This window comes from Empidonax traillii, unplaced genomic scaffold, assembly GCF_003031625.1.
Source record: "Empidonax traillii isolate 1590-97213 ecotype Southwest subspecies unplaced genomic scaffold, ASM303162v1 scaffold3379:size13271, whole genome shotgun sequence".
NCBI classification, from domain to species: Eukaryota; Metazoa; Chordata; class Aves; order Passeriformes; family Tyrannidae; genus Empidonax; species Empidonax traillii.
Genome location: NW_020958572.1, coordinates 1 through 6,987, shown reverse-complemented (window position 1 = coordinate 6,987; position 6,987 = coordinate 1).

The window sequence follows — 6,987 nt, the reverse complement described above, 5'->3', positions numbered from 1 at the left end:
TGGTGCTGCTTAACCGGAGCACAAGCAACCCCCCTGGGCCAAGCTGGGATTCGCTTTAGCTCCTAAAAGAAGCTCAGAGGGCACTGTTCCCAGAGCAATCCTGTTATCTCCAGGCCAGCACTGTCATCTGCAAGGAGGCTTCTGAAGGACCCCCCCTCTGATATTTCCTGGGAGTCAATGACTTGAGTGCCCTTCCTGGAGAGAGGGAACGTTTCTGTTGCTCTGCTCCTCCTGGAACAGCTCAAATTAATTTTCAGGAGGGAAAAAAAAATAGAAAGAGATTGTTTCCTAGCAGGGAGGAACAGCTCCTCCGAGGTGCTGAGTGTGGTGTTCCTGAGGAGAGAGCAGTGCTGGGAGCAGGGAATTTCCCCAAATTGTTCAATCCAGCTGCTGCTGGGAGGTGTTACCTGCTAACTAACCCTGCTGCTGTGGATCCCTCTGGTGCCAGTGCTTTCCATGGCAGCTCAGGGGCAGGGTTTGCTTTCCTCTCCCTGAGATCCAGCCCTCGGGTGTTGAAATGCCTGGAAGAGCCTGGGAATAGCAGCAGGGAAGGGGCCAGGGCAGCTGAATTGCTTGTGGTCCTGGTGGTCTCGTCCTTCCCGGGGCTCTGCTGCAGGTGCTGCTGGGAGAGGGGACATTCCCATTCCTGCTTTGTCATGCACTGAGCCCTGCCAAGGAAAAACCACTCAGCAGCAGATATTTTATTCTCCAGAAACCCTCGTGGCTTCTGGAAGGAGCTCTCAGCGTGTTGAAAGAAACTGGATGTAAACACCGAGGCAGGTTTGAGATGTAAACACCGAGGCAGGTTTGTGTTTTGTGCTCGTTCTCACGTCCCTGCTTTGACAGCGGGAACAACGAGGTTGGTTTCACTTTCTGCTCCTCTCACCCTTGCCCAGGGTGTCCCTCCCGGAGCTGCCCCAGTCGAGCTCCTCGTGCCAGAGGGTTTGAAAATCGATTTTTGCTCCGGCTGTTGTGCAACGCAATCCTCGTCTGGGAGGGAACGAGGCGACATCTGCTTGTTGTGCTCGGTGAACTCCCCCTCATCTCCCCAGGGAGAAAACAGGCACAATTGCCCTGGTGTTGTTTGTAGCCATTTCTTAAGCCCAGATGTCGGTGTTTGTGTGGTGATCCCTGAGAGGAGATCGTGGAATCCTGGAATGGGTGGGCTTGGAGGGGACCTTAAAGCCCATCTCGTTCCAGGGACACTTTCCACTAGCCCAGGTTGCTCCAAGCCCTGTCCAACCTGGCCTTGGGCACTTCCAGGGATGCCACAGCTTCTTGGGCAACCTGTGCCAAGGCCTCCCCATCCAACAAGTTGTAATTTGTTGCTGCCTTGCAGCTCCTTCTCCCTTGGTCTTTGTAGACTCGTTGCTTTGTAGCCTCATTCATCATCCAAACCCAGAGGTCAGTGCCTCTCTCCTGTGTTCAGTGCATCCCAGGAAACCCCATTTTCTCTTCCAGCTCCCAAGGAGAACACAAGTGCAAAAGAAAATTGTTTCCTGGTGCCTGCAGAGCTCCTGCTGCTTCAGGAGGGTTTTATGATGCTTTCTGGATCACAAAGCTGTCTGTGCATTGTGTGACTCCACAGTGAGGACTGAGGGGAATCTTTCCTTTCCCATCCTTTTGCTGGGGTGTTGCAGTGGGAGTTGAAACAGGGAGGGGTTCTCAGACATCCCAGGGCTTCTGCCTGTGGAAGGGGGAGCTGCTGGAACTGGAACTGGAATGATTCTGCACTTGAGGAGTGCAGGGTGATAGAAACTCTGGTTCCTTCCAGCCCAGATTTGCAGTGGATTGACAGTGTGACTTTAATCTGCCTGTGTCTGGTTCCTGTGGTAAAGAGAGTGAAGGGCTCTGCCATCCAAACCTCGTGATTTCTTGTGCTTCCAGGCATTTTATTTCTCCTGTTTCCAGGCATTTTGCAAGAATTCCCTGGTGATCCAAAGGCCTTTGGAGCTGCTGAGGCAAGTGGATGCCGTGCTGTTCCTTGGCTCTGCCCGGGAGGGTGAAGGGTGGCAGGAACAGCTGCCTGGCCTGGGCTGGAGCAGCAGCAGCAGCTCCAGTTTTGGAGTTCAGCTCAGGATAGGGCTCAGGACACAGAGAAATAACAGTGCAGGTGCTCTGAAGGGTTTGGGCCATTTCAAATCCTGTTACTTCCCATGTTCCAGGAGAGCTCAGAGCTCCTGCTAGTTGGGAGTTTGTGATAACAAGACGAGGTTCTTGTAGGACCAAACCCAGTAAACCACTGCAGTGATGCTTCTCTTGATCTCATCAGGATTAAGAGAGGCTGAAGGACAAGTCTGCTTCCAGAGCCACTCCAAAAGCTTAATTTTTAATAGCTCTTAATATGATTTTAGGCTCAGTTCCAAGCACCAGTTTGCTTGGCTCCTGCTGAAGCATGAGCCTCGTCGATTGTGGAGAGATGTTCACAATCCCAGCTCTGCTGGGAGAAAACACTTCAGCCCTCCCTGCTGTTGGATTCTGAGCTCTGTGTGTGCCTGACAGCTCCTGGGCATGGTTCATTGTGGCCTGGAGGGACTGGATTCCCTGTGCTCCTGGTGGGAAAGGGACACCTTTCATTTGTTGTGCACCAGGAGGTCAGGATGGCACGGGGGGATGGAGGGAGGCACATCCATAACTCCCTGTGGATGCTCCTCTGGCTTTGACCCCCGGTGCAGGTTGAGGTCAGGGCTCAGATGAGTTGCTTTGCGCATAAGTGACGTCTCTGCTGAGGCTCCCAAAATCCTGTGCTGTCTGGGGGTGATTCCTGTGGGTGCAGGTCTGTTCGGTGCTGAGAAGAGGGAAGCTGGGATGTTTGTGTGTGTCTTCCAAGCAGGAAAAAAGTCCTAAGGGCCAGTGTTCCTGTCTGTCAAGCACAAACCACAGGCTGAGTGGCAGGAAAACCATTTTCTCCTCCTGCCTGCCTTTGGTGAGCAGTGATTAACACCAGAGGTAAAAGTCCATGCAGGTAAAACCTTTGGAATCACAAAATCCCAGACTGGTTTGGGTTGGGAGGGACCTTGAAGCCCATCCATGGGCAGGGACACCTTCCACTATCCCAGGTTGCTCCAAGCTCTACCCAGCCTGGCCTTGGACACTCCTGTGGCTTCAGCAAAGCCATTTTGGGGTTCATCAGGATCATGACTGGGGTTCATCAGGGTCATCTGAAATACTCATCCAAGTCCTGTGTGGTTCCTTTCCTTGATTAGTTCAGATAAAGCCAAGGGGCTTGACTGGCAGAACAAGATTGTGGCACCACCTCACAGTCAGCAAATTAAATTGCCTGCTGAGATTTTTTTTTTTTTCTGATTGTGTTTTGGAAAAATACGTGTTAACACCAGAGGAACTGAGGATCAGAAGCCACTGGTGTGATGCAGACTCTCATTTCAGAGGCCAAAAATAGCCCTTTCCTGCACTAACCTTTCAGAGTGAACAGTTGCTCCAGAGCTGTTTGTTCTCCCTCTTGTTTGTCCCAGCCCTTCCAAACAGCAGCAAATGGAAATGTCTGTGCAGGCTCCAGCAGACACAGCTCCAGCCTCTCCCAGCACCAGCTCCCAGGAGGGGCTCTTGGGGCTTTGCTTCCCTGCTCCTGGGCATGTTTCTGTGTCCCTGCAGGGGTGACAGAGTGCCAGTGTGGAGATGCCAGGAGGGCACAGGGATGCCAGTTAAACCCAGAACATCTCCATCCTCGTGGCAGAGGGGCAGGCAGGTTCCTCTGGGGGAATGGCAGGACCAGGGAGCTGTTTCTGTGCCCCTTTGTTCACAATAGCTGGTCCCTGCTGGATTCCCTGGAATCCACAGACCCCTGAGCTCAGGGGATGAGCTGATGACTCCCAGGGATGTGTGACTGCCCAGGGATCAGATTTGCTGATGGAGATCAGTCTCCTGTGCTGGCTCTGAGCATGTCCCACTGCCGAGGGAGGGACTCCCTGCCCCAACAGAGCGGGAGCTTCGGGAGCACGAGATGAGTTTTCTTTGCTCTCTTTCAGCCACTGTACAAACATTTCTGCCTTTTTGTGGTGTTATTTTAGGCATGTCCCACTTTCCATTGCATGCTTTCAACCGGAATATGGCTATTTTGGGATGGGGAAGGGAGTCCTTTATCAACATGAACGAAACCTGAGCTTCGTTGGGTTGTTTGAGACAACAAATCCCACGGTCAGCACGAGATGCCTGCTTGGAGTGGGGACATGAGGATCTGGAATTCAGTGTTCCTACAGGGGACCTGAGAAGTTCAAGCACTTTCCCCAGCACTTGCAACAAAACCAGTGTATTTTTAGGCTCTTAGTCCAAATCAAACCTGGATGGTGGTTTGGTTCTTCCTTCCAAAAGTGTTAAATGGTCTCCAAACTTCTCCCTTGTTTCACCCTCCTGAGCTGTCAACCCGTGAATGAGAACACCCTGTAATTTGGGAGCCCTGGGGTGATTTTTCCACCTTGGTCTCACCCAGAGAGGTGGGTTTGGTGGGAGGTGGGCAGTGCCCTGCGGGTCAAGCAGGAAGAAGGGGGGAGAGGAACAGCAGTTCCATGTAGGAATTAAACCCCCTTCCCAAAAGCACGGAGATTTTCATAACTGAGGCCTCTGGGTTTGTGTTCATTAAACTAATTATCCTGGCTTTGATCCTGCCAATGTGCTGGGAGGTGAGAACAGCACAGGCCTCGGTGCAGTTGGTCCCTTTTTGTTCCAGCTGTCAGTTTTATTGCCTGAAAAAGCAATCCTGTTTCTCCCTCCCGGCGTTTATTTTATGGTTTTATTTTCTGTCACGGCTTTTTGTCGGAATCTGGCAGGAAATCTAAACAAACCAGCTCCTGGCTCCGAGGAAGGTGCCCAAATAATGGCGTTTTTTGCATGAATTTAATCTGCCAGCATTGGATGCTGAACTGTCGATCTGTACTGGGCAGATTTTTGGCAGGGAGAGAGAGCTGACTCGTTTCTATGACAACTGGGATCATGTCATGGATGTCTGGGTAAAAAACCTGAGCTTGCTCTGTGAGAAAACCTTGAAATGTGAGCAGAGATTTCATACCCCACAGTGGAAGGAGATGGGTTGTTTAAAGAGAGCTCAGACAACTCATTTCTCTGTGGATTTTTCTCCAGGGTGATAAAATATTTGTTGACAAACGTTGCTTAGATCTGCTGAGTTCATAAATGTAAAAAGTGAGCAGGTATCTGTTTTTTTTTTTCCCCATCTGCTCTGGTTCTCTCCTTGCAGGGAGTTGGGGTTTTACTCTTCCTTCTCATCATGACTTGTGTAGAAATCAATGAATTAATAGAAAATGGGAGTTGTTATCTTGATTTTATCCCTTCATTCCTTTTGCCCTGGATTCAGTAAGAAGCCTTTGAGATGATCAGTTGAAGAAGGAGCCTTGGCCTTGCCAAAAGCACCCCCTGTTCAATTTAATAACTCCATGTTGGTAGCAAAAGCCAGTAAAAGCTGCTGCTGATTGTGTTTTAATAAATGTAATGTAAAATAAATGGAGAACTAAAGCCAGATCCCAAGGCAACCAGAGAGAAGGTTTGCTTTGCTCTTACTGAGGGGTTTTCCAGCTCTGCATCCTGCAGGTGGATGGATGTCTGACATCCTGAGGGGTCTGACGTGGATGTCTGACACCCTGGGAGCTCTCATATGAATTTCTGACACCCTGGGAGCTCTGCCCCCTTGCCTGGGAGGAGAAGAGCAGAGGGAATATCAGGAACTAACAGGGAAAATCAGCCAGGCAGAGCTGTGGTAAGGGCATATGGAATAACTGGAGCTGGAGACAGCTCTGTGCCCTGCAGGAGCAGCAGTGGGAAGCACTGGGGTTGCTGGGAGGTGTCTGGGCAGCGTGGGGTGGAAGAGGCTCCAGAGCTTTGATTTTGGGCAGAGCCTAAACAGCAGCCAAGAAAAAAGACAGAAAAACAGTCCCTGGAGGGGTAAAGGAGAGAGAGAATGGGAGAGAGAGCAGTCCAGTGGCTGGGGAAGGAGGCAGGTCATGATTTCTGGGGTAACTTTGTGCCAGTCTGAGTCTCTCCAGGCTTTTGTTTCAAGGGCAGGGACAGGAGAGAACAGATGAGGCATGAAAAAGCTGCTTTGGCTGTGACAAAATATTGGACCCAGCTGCCCTGTCAGCCCTGGCATTGCAGGGCACTGTCTGCAGTCCTGGGCTGACTGTAATGAGCTTTAATCTGCCCCAGGGAGCATCTGTGCCTGGCAGAGCAGTGCCAGCTGATGGGATCTGTCTGCCCAGATGGAGGGCTGGAAAGAGCAGTGGGATTGGGCAGGAGGGTGTCACCAGGGCAGTGCCACAGCTGGGTTCAGCAGCCCAGCCCAGGATATATCCCACTCAGGCTTTAACAAGTTGCTTAGCATCCCTTCAGCTGCTTGGAGCGGTGATTTGTAGGCTGAGGGGGGCAATTTGCATAAAAGGTATAAAAATAGCCTGGATTCCTGAGTCCTCTCCGTATCCTATATCTGGCACAGTGTCCTATATAATCCTAATGCTCTGATTCAGAGAGAGCTGAGCAGGGAGAGGAGCTGATTCCTGGTGCTGCTCAGTTGTTCTCAGTGGAAACACTCTGGGAATGACCTGGCAGTGTTTGTTGAGGGTTTGGGGTTGCAGTGCTGGGGATGAGCTGGGCACCAGCTGCACTGACCCCCGTGGGGCTTTGCTCCTGCCCCTGGAGACCAGAGCTCTGCAGAACAGGGGTTGGTTTGGCCTCCACTGCAGGGGGTGGATCAGGGATTTGGGGATGTGGTTTACGTGGATTTACCTGCAATGCCTGTGCCCTGAACTCGGTGCTGGGAATCGTGGCAGGGGTCAGGGCATGGCAGGGGTCAGGACATGGAAGGGATCAGGGCATGGCAGGGATCAGGACATGGAAGGGATCAGGACATGGCAGGGATCAGGGCATGGAAGGGATCAGGGCATGGCAGGGATCAGGGCATGGCAGGGATCAGGGCATGGCAGGGATCAGGACATGGCAGGGATCAGGACATGGCAGGGATCAGGA